General features: G+C 49.9%; 1 protein-coding gene across 8 annotated transcripts in view; it reads left to right on the forward strand.

The window, feature by feature from the left end:
- The window catches only part of SSBP3 (single stranded DNA binding protein 3), a 179,508-nt gene that overhangs the window by 59,420 nt on the left and 100,434 nt on the right, over positions 1-19,654 (forward strand). The window contains exon 1 of one of the 8 annotated variants that reach the window (XM_055092353.2): positions 16,027-16,045. The exons of 6 other annotated variants lie outside the window; for them this stretch is intronic. The gene's annotated coding sequence lies outside the window, so the exon portion shown is untranslated. Of the gene's footprint in view, positions 1-16,026; positions 16,046-19,654 lie in introns of those variants that run through there. One more of the 8 variants, XM_055092348.2, reaches the window with a different exon arrangement.

A 19,654-nucleotide genomic window follows, 5' to 3' on the forward strand; every position in this document is an offset into this window, starting at 1 on the left:
CCCATCTTTTTTTTTTTTTTTTTAAAGGGGACAAATTAAAAAACAGCCTAACAACTATTTACCTAGTATTTATATTGTATTAGATATTATAAGTAACCCAGAGATGATTTAAAGTATATGGGAGGGCTGGGCATGGTGGCTTATACCTCTAACCCCAGTACTTTGGGAGGCCAAGGTGGGAGGGTTGCTTGAAGTCAGGAATTCAAGACCAGCTTGGTTAACATAGTGAGACCCCATCTCTATGTAAAAATTAAATAAATAAATTAGCTGGGTGTGGTGGTGTATGCCTGCAGTCCCAGTTACTTGGGAGGCTGAGGCAGGAGGATTGCTTGATCCCAGGAGTCCAAGGATGCAGTGAGCTGTGATCACTCCACTGCACTCCAGCCTGGTGCAGTGTCTGAAAAAAATTTTAAAATGCATATGGGAGGATGTGTGTGCACTCTGCCATTTTATGTAAAGGACTCAAGCATCTGAGGATTTTGGTATCTGTGAGGTGGGGTTGGGGAGTAAGGGCCTGGACCCAATCCCCCAAGGCTGCCATAGGAGACTGTATTTCTATTTTTTTTTTTTTTTCTTGAGATGGAGTCTCACTCTATTGCCCAGGCTAGAGTGCAGTGGTGCAGTCTTGGCTCACTGCAAGCTCCGCCTCCCAGGTTCACGCCATTCTCCTGCCTTAGCCTCCCAAGTAGCTGGGACTACAGGCGCCCACGACCATGCCCGGCTAATTTTTTTGTATTTTTAGTAGAGACGGGGTTTCACCGTGTCAGTCAGGATGATCTCGATCTCCTGACCTCGTGATCCACCCGCCTCGGCCTCCCAAAGTGTTGGGATTACAGGTGTGAGCCACCGCGCCCAGCCAGGAGACTGTATTTCTAAATAAGAGCCCATTCACAGGTACTGGGGGTAGGAGTTGAGCATATCTTTTGGAGGTACACAGTTCAACCCCCAGCATAGGGTGACAGTGCCAGGCCCCAAATCAAAATTCAAATTCCTGTTACAAGGGGACCTAAAGATCTTAATCTACTCTGTAACTTTAGTCAGTACAGTAATTTTTTTTTTTTTTTTTTTTTTGGAGATGGAGTCTAGCTGTGTCACCCAGGCTGGAGTGCAGTGGCCCGATCTTGGCTCACTGCAACTTCTGCCTCCCAGGTTCAAGCAATTCTCCTGCCTTAGCCTCCTGAGTAGATGGGACTACAAGCACATGGTGCCACGCCTGGCTAATTTTTTTTTTTTTTTTTGAGATGAAGTCTTACTCTGTCACACGGCTGGAGTGCAATGGCACGATCTCGGCTCACTGCAACCTCTGCCTCTTGGGTTCAAGCGATTCTCCTGTCTCAGCCTCCCGAGTAGATGGGAGTACAGGCGTGTGCTGCCACACTTGGCTAATTGTTTTTGTTTTTGTTTTTGTTTTGTATTTTTGTGGAGACGGGGTTTCACCATGTTGGCCAGGCTGGTCTCGAACTCCTGACCTCAAGTGGTCCACCCGCGTCAGCCTCCCAAAGTGCTGGAATTACAGGCATGAGCCACCGTGCCCAGCCTAATTTTTTGTATTTTGGTAGAGACAGGGTTTCACCGTGTTGCCCAGGCTGGTCTCAAACTCCTGAGCTCAGGCAATCTGCCCGCCTCAGCCTCCGGGATTACAGGTGTAAGCCACCGCGCCCAGCCTCAGTACAGTAATCTTCTGTTAGGAATCTGCTCTGTGCCATGGTCAGGGCTTGGTCAGGCACAGAGACTTTGCTTGGCTTTTGGGGTGATACGCTAGTTACTTCTATGGAAACCAAGGATTTTAAAGGAAATCTTAAAAGGAGATGTTCATGCAAGCACTTCAGAGAAGGCCTTTGAAATGCGGAAGGCTTTTCTTTTCTGCCCTATTAATTTTGAGGCCAGCTGGCTCAAGTGAGATTACTCTTCCTTCTCTCTGAAGGAAAGTGTGGGGAAAGGAGCTGGGACCATGGGCTTGGAGGTTCTTCCAGTGCCTTGGTCTTTTCCCTGGATGGGAGGGCTGAGACTCGGGTGGTTTTTAGAGTGCGGCTCTTGGTGTCCTCTCTTCCAGGCTGCCTTGGTAGCTGGGAACTGTTTTATTGGAAGGGCAAATATTGCATAGTGTCAATAAGGATGTTTTTTATGGGGGCTCCTGTGTTTCTGCAGTGGATAAGCATGAAGAAGCCAAGTGTAAGTTAGTTTCTAACGGCTGGGTTCAGCCCTTTTTCTTCCCTTGCAGAAGTTTCCCATCCGAGTAGAGAGAACTGAGACTGAGCCTGCTGGCCACGCACGAGAACTCTTGTAACTTTCTAGTCTCCCTGTGTATCAGGAGAATTTCCGCACAGATGACAGGAGTGGAGTAGAAAGCATTTGTAGCCATTGTATTGGAGGAAACAAGTGTAATATAAATAGGAAGTCTGGATTATACGTCTCCTCAGTGCTGTGAGGAAAAACCACACGCACCAAATGCAATTTACAGCTGTATGCACGTGGACTAATGGGCACTGTCTGCCAGTGACGCGCTCAAGCAGTGGGAGACCTTGTTTTGTTAATTTCTTTCTTTTTAATTTGAGACAATGTCTTGCTGTATTGCCTAGGCTGGTCTCGAACTCCTGAGCTGAAGTGATCCTCCTGCTTTGGCCTCCCAAAGCATTGGGATTACAAGTGTGAACCACCCGACCTGAGAACCTGTTTTCTGTTGCTATCTCTCATCTCTTTGCTCCTTTCTTCCCACCCACAAAAAGAGAAAAAAAAATTGATCGGATGTTTCCCCCAATTCTTTCCTCTCTTTACAAGGCCTTCCCTGTACTGACGACACCGAGTGTGTTAAGAGGTGATGGGATTAGCTGCCCCAGCAGTCATCACGGGGAAGCAGAGCCCATCTTTATGCCCCTAAATGAATCACCCACAGAAGTGTCTTGAATATATTCGAATCACCCCATTCTCTATTCCCAAAATGATACCTTTTCTGGGAGTGGCTTGAATCATTCATTCTCAAAAGGGGGCTTCAAGAGCCTACTTTGGGCAGAAGCACAAGTATTTATTATGCCAAGACTGTGTGCAGTGCATAGCTGTCTTTTTAAGTAGATTGGTTTTGTGTCTTCTTTCCAGTGGATGTATGGATATATGTTCACTGTGAAGGAAATTAGATAACGTAAACAAAACTCTGGTAATTCCACTTTTCAGAGATTAATATTGTTCATATCCTGATTCATGTCTTGGTATGACTTTTTTTTTCCTCAACGTTTCTCTGCCCTTACAAGCTCAAGTCCAGTAGGGTAATGTCAGTCCACTGGCGTGACTGAGCCCAGGTATCTAATCAGGGGCACCTCTTGGCCATCATGCCCCGCACCCCCAGGTGCTACCTCAGTTGCCAGGTACTGAGCTTCCCACCATCTCTTCTTTTTCTCCTTCGGGTCGTCTTGGATCCGATGGAAGTACAGACTACTCTTCCTCAGTTTCTTGAGTTGCATGTCTTCTTCTAAAATTCCGGAACCTGTGTTAACACACTTCCCTGCTAGTGGCTCTCCTAGCCCCTTCTCCTGGTCCAAAGCTTTTTGTGATTGATGTTGCCAAGAACCAATGTCTTTGCTTTGGGTAGACGGGGTGGGGTGTAATCCTTGCTCCAGATCCTAGAGTTCAGGACTGCTGTGCCAGGGTGACCTTATGTGTGTCAAGTAGATATGGTTATATGAAGCCATGGTTTGTAACCTTTATGGGGCCGTAGATACCTGGGAGACTGAAATTCATTGCCCTCCTCTCTGAACACTGCACATTCACATGTATTCAAATAATTGTGCGCCATAAGGCCAGGGGTTGGGGTTTGCAAACCCTCTGAAGCCCATCCCTGATCCCCTTCAGAGGCAGACTTGCTCCCCTGCCACTGGATGGCCTGGACAGCTGGCATGGCCTCTTAGTAACCTTCGGTAGGATAGCTACAGTGATAGTCACCCTGTGGTTTGATTATAGCAGCAGTTCATGTCTACTGAACTCTGATGTTCACCCAGTCCCCACCCTGGCCCCATGAGGGGAAGGTACTACCATCCCTGTTCACAGATGAGCAAAGTGAAGCTCAGAGGGATGAAGTGACTTGTCCAGGGTCGTACAGTTAGAGCCAGGACGGGGACCTAGGCAGGGTGGCTTCAGAACACATGCCAAACACCTGACATGCAGCAAGGAATGTATCACGTGTTCAATACATAAATGGTAGTAGCAATATGAAAAGCGGCAGAGGGTTAGGGCACAGCCTCCCCTCTTCCCCCCACCTGTCCTAAGTATCCCCCTGGTACAGGATCCGGGCTATGGAGCTCACAGGCGGGTGGAGGCGAGCGCAGATCCGCCAATCCTGGGAAATGTGTAAAATCCTGTTCCTGAAAACCGGCCGGGTTCTCAAAGTGTCCCGGCTGGCGTGTTTTGCTAGTCACGAAACATGATCCATACGCTGTATTTTAGGACTCCCCATCTGTCGGCATCGGGGAGCGTTTTCCCTTGAGGAAGCTCAAAGCATGTCAGCTCACTGGGAGGGGAGGCAGCAGAAGGGTCTGTGATAGCAGAGTGGATCCAGGGGGCTGGGGTGTGGGAGACTCGGGGAAGGGTCCTGCCCAGGGTGTGCCAGGTGCCTTTCCGCATGACCTCACATAATTTTTACACAGATCCCCACGTTTTACTTAAGAATACTGAGGTTCAGGGAGGTTAGCTTCTTTCTTGTCCAAGGTTTCAAGGCTGCTAAGAGGCTGAGCAGCAGAGATTGAACTTGGGTTTTTAGATTGCCCAGTGTTCTGTGCCTTCCCCCAGTCTGTCCCTCTTGTTCCTGGGCTTTACCACGGTAGGTGGTGAAGGACAGGGTGTGGGAGGCCTTGCCTGGGAATGCGAGGGGGTGGGGAGGGAAGGCATAAATGCCTGGCTCTCAGGCCCACTTTGCAGAGAGCCCACACCTGCCCTGGCCCCACCCACTGCTCTGGTCACTGCTGGTGGTAGAGGAAGAGCTAAGAGGGCTATTGATCCACCCATCTCCTCCCAGGGAGGGAGGGCCACACATTCAGGGCTTTCTTTTTAAAAATGCATTAACCTGACCGTAAGAAGGCCCTGGTTTAAAAACAAATAAAAATAAGAAGTGAAACAAGTGGGCGTGGGGGCAGGAGTGGAGCAAACCCTTCGGAAAATGGAAAGGGCATTTGAGGAGGGCACTTTGCGAAGTACCTTCCAGTTCCAGACCTGGATGCCTGGACTCTGCAACCTGGGCTGCGCTGCTTTCCTGTGCCTTGGACCATCAGTACCTCTCCTGGTGCTCTCCGCAGGGAAACTTTGCCCAGATCCAGACATTCCAGGAAGTCCCTCTGCGCGTGGCCTTACACAGTGTGGTGTCAGTCCGCATTTTGAAAGCCTGCCTTCGTAGCCCTGACTTGGACAACTTTGCCCTCCAGCCTCCTCCCTCTTTGCCCTCCAGCCACATTGGGCTTCTTTTGGTTTCTCAGAAGTGCCAGGTACTGGCCTTTGCACATGCTGTTCCTTCTGCCTGGAAGGTGCTTCTCTCCCCCTCTCTCCCTGCTCTCCAGGTTAGTACCTGCTCATTTTTCAGACCTCAGCCTAGAGGGTACTTCCTGGGGACCCTGTCCGGCCCGCTGGCTGGGTCAGGCCTCCTGTCATGTACCCCCTTGGCTCCCAGGACTTCTTTTTTTTTTTTTTTTTAATCATTATACTTTAAGTTTTAGGGTACATGTTTCCTCCACAACCATAATAAAGGAATTAACATATTTTACGGCAGGTAGCAATTAAGCTCTGGGAAGGTAAGGACTGGGCTATCCTCTTTACTGTCCTGTTCACTTTTGCCCTTGGTCACCCTTGCCCAGCACAGCACTTACTACCATGGGAGCTCAGTAAATTCTTGTGGAATGAATGGATGGCAGGTCGGCATCTATTCTCTTTGGCCCATGGATGCAGTTTGGGTGAAGGCAAGGAAATAAACATTATAATCAGAAATCACTGTAATTTTTTAAGGTTTCTCAAGGTATGGGCCCACTGTGAGGTCAGGATATGGCTTCAGAGTGGAGCCCCCAACACATTAAAGGGGAGACGTCTGGCCAGCAGTCCACAAGGCCAGGGTGCTTAGCAGCATCCCAGAACAGGCAGGGACCTTGAAAGGTCTCTGCCAACACGTTGTCTTGGTAGGTGGAAAGACATGGAGCCTAGAGAACAGAAAGCACTTTGCCAAGACCACACAACAGTAGGGCCTTGGGAGACCTCTACTTGAGCCTCAGTTTAATTGTGGAAAGAGAATTAATCCAGCACCAGGTGCCAGCCGGCTTACTATGCAGACACTGTTTCACTGGCCTGGAGAGCGACTCAGTTTGGCAGCACCGATTTACAGAGGAGGGAATGGAGGCTTGAGGAACTTAAGTTGCTGGTCTCAAAACACAGCAGAGGTGGGATTGAAATTCAGATGTTCCTGATTCCATAGCCTGGTTCTTTCCACTGCCCTGCTTTCCAGCAGGGTGGAGTGGAATGACAGCCTTGTTTCTTGGATTGGCTCTGGTGGGGACCTTCTGCCTCCTCTTAGCCAGTGGGGCTGTACCTACTTGTAGGAGCCTGCAGCCCTCTGGGCTGGTATGGGAGTGTCCTGGGTGTTCATGGAGTCCATTTTTTCTCCCCAACCTTGTTTTACCTCGTTTCTGTCTCCTGCCTCTCCACCTCTGAAAGAACCTCAGAAATTCCTTTGTCCCCTTATCAGTCATTTCCCTGGGAAGCCACTGAGGATCCTGGAAAGGTACGGAGGGTGATGAAGCAAAATTTGCACCATTCCCAGAGTAACTTTCCATCATGCGTGGCTAAAAATAAAGTGTGTACTCATTTCTCCTTGCTGTGCGTGGACTTGCTTTTGGGGTTTCACGGGAGCCACTTGCCCTTTTGTCCCTCCCTCCCTGCCACCCCTGGACAGGCATATGCCCACAACTTGGGGAGATGGGTGGGCTTGATGCTGCTCACATCTCTGGAGAGCAGAACCCCTGAGCCTCTACAAGGAAGCACCTCTGGCTCTCAGTGGCAGCAAACACCACATTGGTGGGTTGGCACTTTGGCATATGCGGGGATACCGACTCCCTTTGCAAATATTACTGCAGCCGAAAAGAGACAAGCTACCTTTAGAGGACTTTCTTTGTGCAGGGTGTTTCTTTTTGATATCTGGAATGCACAGAGGCAAGAGAGATAAAATTAATTTGTTCAATTAATTTTGTAAATATTGACTGAACCAAAGTTTTATGCCAAGTCACATGTCAGGGACCTGAGAGCTTACCAAAAAGCAAATGCCTTCCTTGAAGGCGCTTATCCTCTAGGTGGGGGAAGAAAGGTGTGTTAAGAAAGAAGTAGAGCCAGAGAAGCATGGGGTCCTGCTCCTACCCCACCCTCCCTTCCAGCATTAGTATATGATGCTGAAGTTTATGTTTGACCTTTCCGCCTTTCCCCTTTCGTTCTTTCTTTTCTTTCTTTCTTTGATGGAGTTTTGCTTTTTTGCCCATGCTGGAGTGAAGTGGCACGATCTCAGCTCACTGCAACCTCCGCCCCTTTGGTTCAAGCAATTCTCCTACCCTCAGCCTCCCAAGTAGCTGGAATTACAGGCGCCCGCCAACATGCCTGGCTAATTTTTGTATTTTTAGTAGAGATGGGGTTTCGCCATCTTGGCCAGGCTGGTCTCGAACTCCTGACCTCAGGTGAACTACCTGCCTCAGCCTCCCAAAGTGCTAGGATTATAGGTGTGAGCCACCATGCCCGGCTGATCTTTCCCCTTTCTTAAGGCACTAGAGATTCCCCTCTCCTGCAATGATGTTTTTTTTTTAGTGGTTACTATGTGCTAGGGCTAGGCTAGTATTTTACTCGCATTTATTTCATGAACTCCGCAAGAGCCTGTGAAGTAATTACTGCTATCATTCCTGTTTTCTGGTTGATGAAACTGAGGCCCAAGGCCCCATAGCTAAAATGTTGCAGACAGGATTCAAATCTAAGCAGATTAATTTCAGAGCTCACGCTTCTAACCATTAGCTGTATAGACACATCCACACTGAGAATGTGTGTCTGCCAAGAATCTGCTATCTGTCCAGCATCAATTATCCTCAATAGGTGCTTTCTCTTTAAAAATCTTAACTATGCTTTCCATTTAATCCTTAACATTCCTAGTAACCCATGGGATAAGATAAGACCCCCTCCTCCCCCATTTCCTATTCTTTTTCTTTTTCTTTTTTTTTTTTTCTGTTACAGATTGCACCAAATGGTGATAGGTGAAGGGTCTCTGGAGAGGGCAGGATACTTTGGAGACTGGAATTGAACCATGTTGTCTTAATCCAGAGCCTGTGGGAGAGAGAAGGCCCATGAAAGCACTCTGCAGACTGTAAAGTGCTGCATGAAATAAAAGGCATGTGAGAAAAGGTGTGTGTTTAGAAGACTAGCTTTAACTTGGACCTCGTGCATCCTATTTGGGGATTTCTTGCACCGTCGTCATGATCTGGTTTCAGGTACCTGTGAAAAATTATGGTAATTAAAGTATAATTTAGAATACCCTGTTGGGTCACAGCAGCTGGTCCAGATGTAGGAGGCTGGGGCTGTTTGTGCCGTAACAAGCTAAGGCTTGTTAGGGGTGTCACTCTCTTCTGCCCTTTGTGTTGCTGGGGAGAAGGGTGGGGGCAAAGAGATACAGGAGCTATTTTTACGTTGTTCACGTCATATTCAGAATTACTGGATGCTTGTGGTTGGGTCCCTGTTTAGCCTCGGCTGGGAAGAGAGAACTCCCTTGGCTGCCTGGGTATGTATGGAAACTTGAGCTCATACCCTTTAGTATATATATTGCCATAAAGGCAAATGGATGCAGAGTGACCGGACAGTTACCCTGAATAGTTGGCTTAGATTTTCCATTCTCTTCAGAATGCTTCTAGCGGGTGGAGAAAGTGGGGTTGGGGGTCGGGAGTGAGAGGGTGGGAAGCATAGGCGGGCAGCCATGTGTTCATCACTTTGGTTATTTATTCAACAGATGGTTTTTCAGTGTGAGATACATGCTAGATCTTTTCCCAGGTATTTGCAAAGTAAAGTAGAATAAGGTATTGTCCCTCAAGGATTTTATAGTCTAGTTGGGGAAATGGAAAAATAAACATTCGCTTTAGCATATGCAAGGCAAGCATATCAGCCCGCCCTGCCGTAGGTGCCGGCTATGCAGCCCCATTGCAGTAGGGGCACCGAGGCTGTGGGAACACAGGAGAGGGACACCTGGACCACAGGGGCAGTCACAGGCAACTTCCTGGAGCAGGCAGCGAGTGCAGAAGCTGGCTTCACAAACTGGAGAAGCACTTCGGTTTAGTTGCTGTTGAGTATAATATACACACATGATGTCATGGATGGTTACCATCATTATATCTCATTTTATTTCTCAGTCAGAGGCCTGGGACTTTATTCTCATTATTTTTCAAAAATAAATTAAAAGATAGAGATGGGGGTCTCATTATGTTGTCCAGGTTGGTCTTGAACTACTGGGCTCAAGTGATCCCCCTGCCTTGGCCTCCCAAAGTTTTGGGGTTACAGACGTGAGCCACCATGCTCAGCCAGATTTTATTTTTTATGCCCAAAAAACTCACTGTCTTCAAAAAGTTTGAGGAGGCCGGGCATGGTGGCCCACGCCTATCATCCCAGCCCTTTGGGAGGCCAAGGCAGGTGATCACCTGAGGTCAGGAGTTCAAGACCAGCCTGGCCAACATGGTGAAACTCTGTCTCTACTAAAAATACAAAAATTAGTCGGGTGTGGTGGTGGATGCCTGTAGTCCCAGCTACTTATGAGGCAAGGGAATCGCTGGAACCCGGGAGATGGAGGGAGGTTGCAGTGAGCGGAGATGGTGCCACTGCACTCCAGCCTGGGCAACAGACTGAGACTCCATCTCAAAAAAAAAAAAAAGCTTGAGGAAAACAAAATGCTTTGGTCCAGCCAACCTTTTGCTGCTCGAAGTCAGAGACTGGAGCGAGAACAGCCTCAGCAGCACAAAGCCTGCCCTAAGATCCCTGCGCCTCTTCCTTGAGAGGGCAGGCCAGGGTGGGTTATTGCAAAGCAAGGGTTATACCAGCTTCTGCAACACCAGGTCCTGGCCTGGCTCATGCACTGTGCCGCCTGAGTGTGTGTGAGGCTGGGATGGTCATGAGGCCTGCCTGTGTGCCCTGTGAACCGTTGGGGTGGGTGGAGGTGTGTGGCCCGAGTGAAGAGGTTGCTGGCCGATTCCACTGTGAAGGTCAACTGGGGAGCCAGTAACTGTCACAAAGTGGAAGGAAGAGAAGACAGCGGAAGCCCAGAGAAGCAGTGTGTCTCACCTGCGGCAGCGCACTTTGCTTGGTTGGCTTGGGGCAGAGGCTGACGTTGAGAGCTGTCAAGATACCAGTTGCACACGCTTTCCCCCTCCACCTCTGCGTGCATTCCTCCGTCCAGAGTAGATTCTGCGCGGGACCTCCCCTCTGTCACACCCTGGGCATGATGTTGAGGAAGCCAGTGAACTGGGCTCAGCCCTGTCCTTGGGGAGCTGGCTATTCAGGGTGGTTACCACGCACGTGGCTGAGGGGCCTGACCTAACGTGTGCCTTCTGGGACCCTCTGCATATAGCTCGAGTGTCCCCAGCATCCTTGTGAGCCACGTGCTGACGCTGCAGCACGCCAAAGCCCTGTCCTTGGTGTGGGATTATTTGCAGTTAGTATTCCAAATGTCAAGTTCCCCTTGACTTGCGCTGAGCAGACGAAACAAAATGGCAGACAGATTAGAAGAGGCTTGAGAAGCCTTTTAGGATTTGAAAACCTTACTCTGTTGACTTTGAAAAGCTGCTGAACCAGGCCCATCTGTACAGGGCCTGGGGGCATCTGCTTGGAGCCCATTGGCTCCGTGGGCTTGGGAGGCTCTGGACAGTGCTGGCTCTCCCCTCCCCACCTGTGTGTGCATGGGAGCCAGGGATGCTCACCGAGAATGGGCAGGAATTGAATGCAGTCCCTCCCAATTAGTGTTGTGAGGGAAGGAGAAAAGGAGGGAAGGAGGAGAGGCAGTCGGGGGCTGGGGCCTCTGAGGGCTTCAGGAAGATTTCCGGTGGGTCCCTCAACGTGGGGGGCCATGTTATTCAGCATCCATTTAATCCCATCTTATATTTGCCCTGCTTACTGCAGAGACCCAGTGGGTAAAAGGAAACAGGATAGCCCACTGGATTATAGTCTTTCTGGAATGGATAGTTAGAAGTTTAAGAAGTTATGCTCATCAGAGGTACAGAAGTCCCTGGCTAAGAATCCAGAGTGCCAGTGCTAGAAGAACTTTAGAGATGGTTCTGTTTATTCCCTTCTTTCTACATATGTAGTAGCTGAAGCTCAGAGAGGTTAAGTAATCGGTCGAAGCCACACAGGAAGCGGTAAAGCTGGAATTGGCGCCCATTTCTCTGGCTCCAGTGCCCATGCTTGTCCTGTGACATCATCTTGGCTCCTGCTCTTAATCCTCCCTTGCGAGACTTATTTCTCCTGCCCTTCCCCCAGCTACTTCCTTTTCCTGCCTGGATTCCCCAGGAATTCCTCTGCGTTGCTGCCTGGTCCAGCCTGGGAGAAGCGACAAGAGCTGACCATTTGAGTGAGAACCCGGCCCCTTGCTGTTTCTCTGACACCTTCCAGGGATCAGAGTGCTTGTCTTACGGGATTATGCGTGCCTCCCTGGCTCCTGAGGACAGGCAGAAATGAGCCTTGCGCCTTTTTGGGCTTCTCGGTCTCAGGGAGGTTTCCTTGAATCGATGTGTTTGGGCACCAGGGAGATAGACTTTAAATGTTGTGAAACTCTGGGGCCCATGGCAGCCTGTGGTAAGTCTGGCCGGACACATGATCTTCAGCCCTAGCCTTAAATCAGCCTCTGTCTCCTGCTGTCGCTGCCAGCCATGCAGGGCAGATTGCATGAGGGTTCTTGACATGGATCACAGTTGCCGGGGCCCAGAGTCTGGAAGGTGGTTTTTGTCTCTTGTCTCCTTTTTCTTTGCACACTTATGCACAAGTGCCTTTTGTTCCCAGAAATGCAGCTTTCTCAGTCCCCATCCTAGAAACATTGTCGGAATGTAATAAATCTGATTCTGTTTATGTTGAAGAAATGAAACATATTGCTCTCCAAGGAGGAATGCAGCGGAGGCCTTGAACAGGGCTATGTTCATGACAACAGTTTGCACATGTGGCTTTATTTTTGAAAGCGTAGTGCTCTGCCCCTCTTGATGGGATTCTGGTAACAAGAGCTGATTCTTGTGTCCGGGTGTTGGGCAAACAAAGGGCAGAGCTGGCTGAGGCCCTCACAGCTGTGGCTGTCACCTTAGTTCTGAGAGCCTGGCTCCTCTAGGCCCTTGTCCTTTCCTGGGGGTTGCAGCTCTTCCCGGGGCAGTGCCTCTGTGCTGCTTGAGTCAGAGCTTATTAGTTCAGCCTCCTATTCCCATTTCCAGGTCCAAAACAACGGGATGAAATTTAATAGGCATAAATGTAAAGTCCTACAATGTGGGTTCAAAAAAATCAACTTCACAGGCACAGGATGAAGAAGATTCATTTGAACGGCAAGTGAGAAAGTGGCCCTTGAATGTAGCTGACAGTCAGCTCTGTGTGGCAGCAGTTGGCCATCACTGAAAGAGAGTAATACAGGCTCGCTGCACAGGTATCATGTCCGCAAGGAGAAAGATGATGTTGTTATTGTTAATAATTCATCCTAATAGCTAGGTACTTTACATGCATTATCCTTCCATTCTTAAAACCATCCTTTGAGGTAGGTCATATGATCCTCCTATTTTGGAAGAGGAGACCCTGGCTTGGAGAGGTTAAGTTACTTGACCAATGTTAAACTGCAAGAAAGTGGCGGGACCAACTGTAATCCAGGTCAGACTCAGAGCCCGTGCCACTTGGAGCTAATGAGTGGGTCCATAGATGGTCGAGATTTGGAATGGAGAAATACTGAAGGAAATGACAGCATTTAGCTTGCAGGCAGAGTCTTTATAACATCTGACTTGTATTTTATTTGTTTATTTTTGAAATTTATTTGTTTATTTATTTATTGAGACAGAGTCTTGCTCTGTTGCCCAGGCTGGAGTGCAGTGGCCCGATCTCAGCTCACTTCAACCCCTGCCTCCCGGGTTCAAGTGACTCTCCTGCCTCAGCCTCCTGAGTAGCTGGAACTACAGACGCACCACCACGCCCAGCTAATTTTTGTATTTTTAGTAGAGACAGGATTTCACCATGTTGACCAGGATGGTCTCAATAGCTTGACCTCGTGATCCGCCTGCCTCGGACTCCCAAAGTGCTGGGATTATGGGCATAAGCCACCACGCCAGGCCTATTTTATTTATTTTTGAGAGAGGGTCTTGCTCTGTTTCCCAAGCTGGAGTGCAGTGGTATGATTAGAACTCACTGCAGCCTCAAACTCCTGGGCTCAAGTGATCCTTCCATCTCAGTCTCTGAGTAGCAGACAACACATCACCATGCCTGCCTAGTTTTAAAATACTTTTTATAGATAGGATCTTGCTTTGTTGCCCAGGCTGGTCTCAAACTCCTGGGCTCAGGTGATCCTCCTGCCTCAGCTGCCGTAGAAGCTGGGATTACAGGTGCAAGGCTCTGTGCCTGGCTACATTTGACTTTTATATGGCCCTCACTGTGTACCAGGCACCATTCTAAAAAGTTACATGTATCAACTCCATTATTATCTCTGTATTACAGATGAGAAAACTGAGACACAGAGAGGGTAAGTCAGTTGCCCAAGATGATACAGCTTATACGTGGCAGAGCTGGGATTTAAACCCAGATAGCCTGTCTTGGAGTTCTTTGGTTTTGGTTTTGTTATGTAGAAATGGGGTCTCACTATATTCCCTCAGCCTCCCAAAGTGCTGGGATTTACAGGCGTGGGCCACCATGCCTGGCCTGTTGAAGTTTTTAATTACCAGGCCATGCAGCCTTACGGAGTCAGGTGGGTTGGGGTGGTGAGAAATCTGACGGTGTTTTTTGGCAGGATGATGGCTGTCCTGTTTGGATCCAGGGCAGAGCTACAGCCTGAGCATGGCTGTATAAATGGGAGAGGCGTCTGCTCTCCTGACTCTGCACACCAAATGGCCAGGAATAGGCAGAGGAGGCGGGAGGATGCAGGAGACCATCTTCTCTCCCGAGAGTCTATGAGGTTATGAAAATCCTTTCCGTATTCTGTGGGGTATGCAAGGTCTCCAGGCACACCCACGTAGCTGGCTGGCTCCCAGGGCTTTGTTGAGCACAAGGTCAGCTTTCCTGGACATTCCCCACCCCCAAGCAGTGGTGTGTTCAGTGGTGATGGTCCCTGTGGACCACAGGAGGGGAAGTGACCAGGTGTTTGCCAGGTCCAGCCTGGCCCTATTAGGAAGCCCTGGTTGTCAAGCACAGCAGAACTGCTGACAGTGACACAGGGGAACAATGCTGCGTGGGAGGAGGCGCGCGCGTGTGTGTGTGCTCACGCGTGTGTGCGCGTGCATGTTTGCTTACTCCCCTCCTGACCTGAGTGCCAGCAGTGACACACTTTACTTGTCCCCTCTGGTCCCCTGTGGGCACTGAATCTGACTCTCTGATGTGCTTGACACCCTCTCAGGGCCCTTGTTGAGTGGCAGCTTTGGCTGTGGGACAAGGGAGCAAGTCCGTTTTTTTTTTATCTTTCTCCCTAAGCCAGGGCAGACAGAGGGACACCTTAGGCTTATGTGGCCTTTTTGGAGCTCTTGTCAAGGACCCCTGGGAGCGTGTCACTTCCTTGGCTCTGGTTAGGGAGTGGAGGCACAGGAAGGTGAAGTGACTTCTTAGAGGCCACATAGCTAGCAAATGTGGGCCAAAGCTATAGTCAGGCCCTAGTGACTGGGGCCAGGGGGGTTTGGAAAGATGATCTCTTCTGCCCAGCCCTTTCATTTACAGATGAAGCAATGCAGCCAGATGGGCAGCTTGACCTGGCTGAGGCATTCAAGGTGGCTGGGACTAGACTCAGGTCTCCTGGCTCCAAATCCCACATCATCCCCTCCACACTCCCACCCCTCCCAGCAGCTCCCTGCTCCACTTTTAGTTTCCTTGCATCTCACTTATTGTTGCTGTCTCTCCTGCAGGGCTGATGCGTGTGTCTGTGACTGCCATGTGGGAGTCCTTTCACCTACTGCTCCTGCCACCTTCCTTGGTTGCCAGTATCTGATTATTCTATTTGCCACCCCCCTTGCCTCCTGGGAGCTAATAGCAACAGCTGGAACTGAGGGAAAGGCTCACAGGCTTTGGCTAGGCAGCCTGGAATCCACTCTCAGCCCTTCACTTAGGAGCTGTGCGACCTTGGGCAAGTCCTTCAACCTTTCTGAGCCCTGGTTTCTCATCTGGGAGATAAGATGATTCGGACTTGATAACCTCCAGTGACCTTGCAGCCCTGCACAGGTCTGTGGCTGTTGATTTTCATGAAAGGGAGCAAGAGCCACACTGACCTGTCATTGGAGGCTGTTGGGAAGGGCAGATGACATGGACTGGTGGGAAAGACCCTGTGTTAGGAGGCTCAGGCATGCATTTCCAGCTCTGCCTTCACCAGAGAACAGTTGCCTTGGCTGTGGGTGCTGGCGGGCAGTTGGGGCAAGGCACCACCCTCCTTGTCGCTTCTCTGCCACTTCCTTTGCACCGATGCTGGGGGCACAGACATTGCTCTTCCTTTTTGGTGACCATCCAGGGTAGAGAAGTTGCTGGTGAGTGTGTGAGCAGCAGGCTTCTCCAGCTGACCAGCGTGTTGCAGGGCAGGAGTGATAGCCCGGCACAGGCAAATGCCAAATCCTGTGTCACGTAAGAGGAACTCCAGCTCTGTTATTGGGCCTGTGAGATCCTATGCACAGTAGATCACAGGTGTGGTGTGGAGGGAGAGGCATCAGAGCAGAACCAGAAGCCTCTCTTTGTCACTGTCTTCAGTCTTGCTATTGTGTTGGCTGTATACATGGTTTTCATTCTTGGGTTTTTGTCTTGGCTGTGAAGTGGCACTATTTTCTGAACTAATCCTGTTTGATGTAACCCGAACCCAAGTATCTGGACGTGAAGGGTGAGCTTTTTCTTTCTCTTCCTTAACCAAGGATATCCGAGACTGTAGCATCTGGAAGTGGTTGGGCATCTGGTCTGAGGGAGTGTGTGTGTGCATGCACACACTTCTGTAATACTGAGTGACTGTGTCCAGACAATGTGCCTTTGTCTCTCCAGCCAGGCATATACCTGTGCTTCTTTCTATATAGAGGACGTTACATGCAGAGGTTATTACATCGGGGCATATGTTTATGCGGCCTACACATGTATAAACCTTTATTTCTACTTAGAAGAAGGAAATTTTCAAGGGCTTTCTGTGTACAAAAGTGTTTGCAATGATGGATGTTGATGTATTTTTCTTTACAAAGTGTAATAAGCCATTTAACAGTGCCTTCAGTGGCTGTCATTAGCCATTTCTTCATTACTTCCAGGCTCTGCCGAATCATTCATTGGTGGATCCCTGCTCCCTGGCACCAGGAGCAGTGATCTGCACCCACGGTGGTGTGCTCAGGAGGTAGCACGGACTTCAGGGTGGCCTGCGTTGGCGATCTGTTAAGGGTGTCTCTTTGCTGCCTGGTTTTGACGTGGGTGGGATCCTGTTCTGGGAGATTTCTGGGCTGGTTGTGTCCTTGAGAGTTAGGCTCTGAAAGGGATTTTTTTTTACTGCACAAGGTTGGAGCGTTGAGATTTGGGCTGTGTCAGCAGGTAGAGCCCGTGTCCTCACCTTGCAGGTGACAGGCAGACAGTGCTGGGTACCTCCATCAGAGGGATGTGCATGAGGAACCTAGGGTGTACTGGTGGTGGGGAGGGACTGCTGTGAACAAAGGGGTCGCCCTTGCTCTGGTTTGCCCCCAGGGACTGCTAGGCGGTGGATTCATAGTAGAATTTTACACTCAATGCCAGAAAGAACTTGGTGTAGCCATAAGGATGAATAAAATGGGAATGGACGGCCGTGGAGGTGTAGGGGGCCAGGCCAGGTGACTCCTTGGGCACAGTATTTGCTCCTCCCTGAACCACTACTTGAGCCTCTGTTAAGGGAAGCCATTCATGCCTCCCTCTTGGTGACCAGCAGTCCTCATGTGCCTGGAACCAGTGCCCTTTGGGCTGGTCCTCCCTCCTTGCTGGTGGTAATCACGTTGATTGATGTTTGCGTTTTTTTCTGTTTGGCCCAGATTTCCTTCTGGCTCAGGTTGATTTTGAGGCCTGCCTTCTCTGCTTTGGGGGCTGCCTGTGGGGGGGATCCATGCAGGTCTGTTTTGTTCTTGGGCTCAAGGCTCTTGTGTGTATGTATTAGGGGTCCATATAATATCCCAACCAGTATACTTTTATAACCAGGCAGTGCTATTCATCAGTATGGTGGGGCGCCAGGTGTGAACGTGCAAAGTCTGGGATGCGTGGTCTCCTTGGTGTTATGTTGGAAGCTCTCCTTCCAGCTACTGGGTATTGACCAAAATCTACCCAAAAGCAGTCCAGTGTTCCTCTCCCCTCCATACTCCAGCCCTAGCAGCCCAAGATGAATTGTGGGATGAGAAGGACAGCCAACCAGGCTTGTCCCCTCCCCCATTTCTCAGGGAAGGGAGCGGCTGGGCCGCTGTTTTGTATTGAACATTTGCTGCCATGGCATCCAGATTCCCAAGAAGCTGGGGGCTCCCTGCCTGTGATTGTGTAACTTGGAACAGTTGATGGGGAGGCAGATCCCTGAATTAGATCAGGAAAAATGCCCTTTTCTGGTGACCCTTTGCAGAGCCTATGGTCTCCTTGAGGCTTGCTCACCTCCCCTGTAGCCTGGGGCCCTGGACCAAGCACAGGCAGGTGGCAGAGGCCTGACAGTGGGCCCTCTTGTTGTTGCAAGCCCCAGCCTGGCAGGCCATCCTGCCTCCTCCCAGTACATAACTCAGTATTGATTGTGCAGGAGGCTGGGACCATCACATGCAGTAATCCTTGCTTCACAGCAGGCATGCTCCTTGAAGGAAGAAAGGAAGAGGTTTTGTCCCTGATCTAACATGCCTTTAAAAATGCACCTTGATTTAAGATTCAGCTTTTTGCGGCATATTTTAAAATGTCAGAAAGATAAATGTGCAGCCTTCTTAATGTGTCTGCCTTGAACAGCCCTTTAAAAAAAGTATATCATTCATCCTCAGGGTCACAGGCTGTTTGCCTCCCTCTCCGCCTCCCTCCCTGCCTTTGATGGTCTATCCACCTCTTCTATGAGCCGAGTTTGGGTGGGGGCAGGGGGATAGACTCAAACCCCCTTCCTTCCAGAAGTCCAGGAGATGCATTTCTTTTCTCTGTTTTGAGGCTAGTCAAGAAAGCCATACAGAGTTTCTAGAATATTATTTGGAACTTTGCAAAACAGGCTGGATCTAGGTACCCTTCAGGGGCATCCTTCTCATTTCTCACAAAAACCCACTAGCCAGAGGTGAAGAGGAGGAGAATGCACACACCAGCCCCTGCCCTCCTGGACAGGCAAGCACTGGCTCCCCGTTCCACCGTCATGTGGAGGAAGTAGGGCCTGGTGCGTTCCTGATGCAGTGCCTGTGGCCAGAGCTTCATTTCCAAGGTTGGGGTAGTGGCCCCTTCTCAGCTTCTTTAAGGTCCCGGTAGGTATTGGGTTACAGGTAAGGGAGATGCCACTGGAGAGGGAATCAGTCTGTGGGGTTGTCATTGTGTGTGGCTTTTATAAAGGCACCTTGGCAACATGGCTGTAGATGCTTCTCCCAGAAGGAACTGGAGGAACCCCAGGGTTTTTCAAGATGTGAGTGAAGATGTCAAAACACTGTTAGGCTGATTGAGGAACTCAGAAACTCTGGTGGACAAGGCAGCATGGAGCCTGAGCGAGAGCTGCTGGGATTGCTGGTGTGATGAGGCAGTCACACATGGTGAGGCCTGGTGAGGCCTGGGCTAGCCTCTGCAAGTATGTAGACAAGGACCTGGAGGCCCAGAGAGGGTGGTGACTTGGCCAAGGTCACACAGCAGATCAGCAGTAGAGCCAGGACCAGAGCCCTGCCAGGTAGTTCTTCTGACCAGAAGCTTTTGGTGTCACCTCAGCCTCCTGCCTCAGGTGGGTCGTGCTGGTGACTCAGCAGTCCTGATTTCAGCACATGAACACGTCGCTCAGGCAGGGTCGTGCGTGTGTTCCTTGTTGTGAACACACTGGACGATGTGGTCCTTGCCTCTGGCTCATTGTTCGCTGCGGGCCCTGTTGCTTGCAAGGAGAGAGCATGGGAGATGAGGAGCGCCTCCCTGCATGTGATCTGCCTGGGTACGAGGTTAAGGCGGCTGTGGAGTGACTCCAGGGTACAAGCCCCCATTCTCCCTCCCACTCCCTAGAGTCGCCCGTCCTCTTCCCTATAAACCATTTTGAGGATCATAACATTTATCATGAGCTTTATTATGGGAGACTCTTCTTCGTGTTTAAAAATAAACGCTGGCTTACGGAACTATATTTGGTATATGGAAGTCGTTTGCATGTAAATGTGCTTAAAGGACAACTGCTTTATTTAAGATGCAGAGTGAGCCCCAGCTACAGGGTGCCTGGGATGGGGGAGGGGACAGGACCCAGGGGTCTGCCTGGCTCCGGACAGATGAGTGTAGCCCACAGTCCTGTTGAATCTGTTGTCCTTTTCCCTGG

This window comes from Pan paniscus, chromosome 1, assembly GCF_029289425.2.
Source record: "Pan paniscus chromosome 1, NHGRI_mPanPan1-v2.0_pri, whole genome shotgun sequence".
Lineage (NCBI taxonomy): Eukaryota > Metazoa > Chordata > Mammalia > Primates > Hominidae > Pan > Pan paniscus.